General features: G+C 49.9%; 1 non-coding gene across 1 annotated transcript; it reads left to right on the forward strand.

The window, feature by feature from the left end:
- Positions 1-487: 487 nt before the first annotated feature.
- trnak-uuu (transfer RNA lysine (anticodon UUU)) lies at positions 488-560 on the forward strand. Its single transcript has one exon. It is a non-coding gene; the product is annotated as a tRNA-Lys (tRNA).
- The last annotated feature ends 1,258 nt before the right edge of the window (positions 561-1,818 follow it).

A 1,818-nucleotide genomic window follows, 5' to 3' on the forward strand; every position in this document is an offset into this window, starting at 1 on the left:
CCGTGAGCTTGCCTTTCTGACATGCCCAGTCTATTTCCCGGGGCATATTGCGCCCCTGGTCCTGGTCACTGTTCGGAGGTCTGTACATAACTCCCATTATGGTTTTTTTTTGACCTTTGTGGTTCCTCAATTCCACCCACACAGACTCCACATCATCTGACCCTATGTCATTCAGTGCCATAGATTTGATTTCATTCTTAACTAACAAGGCATCCCGCCACCCCTGCCCACCTCCCTGTCTTTTCCATTAGTTCTAAATCCTTGGATGTTCAACTGTCAGTCCTGAACCCCCTGCAACCACAGGTCTGTGATACCTACCACATCATAATCATTCAAGATGATTTCTGCTGTTAATTCATCAACGTTGTTACAGTATGGAGTGTATTAGAATGGCTGCGCGAGAAGAAGACGCTGGACCAAGCCGATTCTGTCGAATCTTGAGCAAAATGTATCCAGCAAGCAGGCTGACCAGAAGTCGAAGCTGTGAGCCTGGGTAGCTCAGTCGGTAGAGCATCAGACTTTTAATCTGAGGGTCCAGGGTTCAAGTCCCTGCTCAGGCGTGTAGTTCAGCATGCAGTTTTTCATTGCCAACCTTGCCAACAGAAATGGCCGAGTGCCAGCAGATGAAGCAGAAGGACGAGCATCTGCTTCCGATCTGACACAAGTACAGGCCAGAAGGAAGTCGAGCTCCAAACGAAGTCTCTGATGCCACTCTTGCTGTGCCTCTCCAACGATGTGCGCTTTTCGTTTGCCGTGATCGCTTCAAAGTGTTCAAAGATTTCTTAACTTGCTGCTTCAATGCATGTCGATGCTCGAGTCGATATTGTGCTTGTTCATTTTTTCAACTCAGACACAATAAACGACACGTTCATGCACATCTGTCTTGTTGTGCTGGAGATGGCGATGAGGCAGTTTGGGCGGGGGTGGTGATGGCTGAGACTTGTGCTGGGGACGTTTGTGTGGAGCAGAGAGTGAACGGTGGGAGTAGCGACGGTTTGTGCTGAGGTAAGATGATGTGGGTCCGAAATGTGTGCAGGGCGAGTGCCGGGAGTGAAGTTGTGTGTGTTGTGGGTTGGAGCTATCCACGGTGCGGGATGCAGTAGCAGCGGAGTGATGTGGAGGGCCTTGAAATGGAGCTGGGTGCCAATGTAATGAGGTCTGTGCGCAATTTGAAGAATGTCTTTAACGAACAATGGAATTTCGAAGAGGAGCTCAGAAGTCCAGACGTATCAAAGAACTGTGTGAAACGGGCACATGGGCAAAGCTGCACGCAGCGGGCTTCCCTGACTGATCTGGAACAGAGCAATCGGTCACATTTTTCTTATCCTTCCTCACTACGTTATGTACGCCGTGTGTTGCTCTCACGGTTCCTGATGAGTTTTCATGGGTTTTGGGGCAAAGGCTGCAGAATGCCTTCGAATGTAGCTCGGCACGGGGTTGCAACATATTGAGGCAGGGACAGTGTTGGCACTGGATAAAAATGTGCGTTGAAAATTAAAATGCCGACCGCATCTTGAAAAATCGACTTCAGAAGGTCGGGTTTTGCACAACTGCAGCATCTTTAACAAACACATTGAAGGGCGCTTCCCCACTGTCCCCAGGGGCCTAATGGATAAGGCACTGCCATCCAACGGCAGGGATTTGGGTTCAAGCCCTGTCTGGGGCCTGTGGTGTTGTGCCATGTACCGCAGCTTTTTATTTCTAAAGGGTGGCACTGTGGCTCAGTTGGCTGCCGCGCAATCTCGTTGCACTGTGAAATCCGGCTAAGATTGTACAGTGAGGCGACAGGGAGTGTGGATTTGAGCATTATTCCTGCGC

The sequence above is a fragment of the Stegostoma tigrinum genome, assembly GCF_030684315.1.
Source record: "Stegostoma tigrinum isolate sSteTig4 chromosome 30 unlocalized genomic scaffold, sSteTig4.hap1 SUPER_30_unloc_2, whole genome shotgun sequence".
Taxonomy (NCBI): domain Eukaryota; kingdom Metazoa; phylum Chordata; class Chondrichthyes; order Orectolobiformes; family Stegostomatidae; genus Stegostoma; species Stegostoma tigrinum.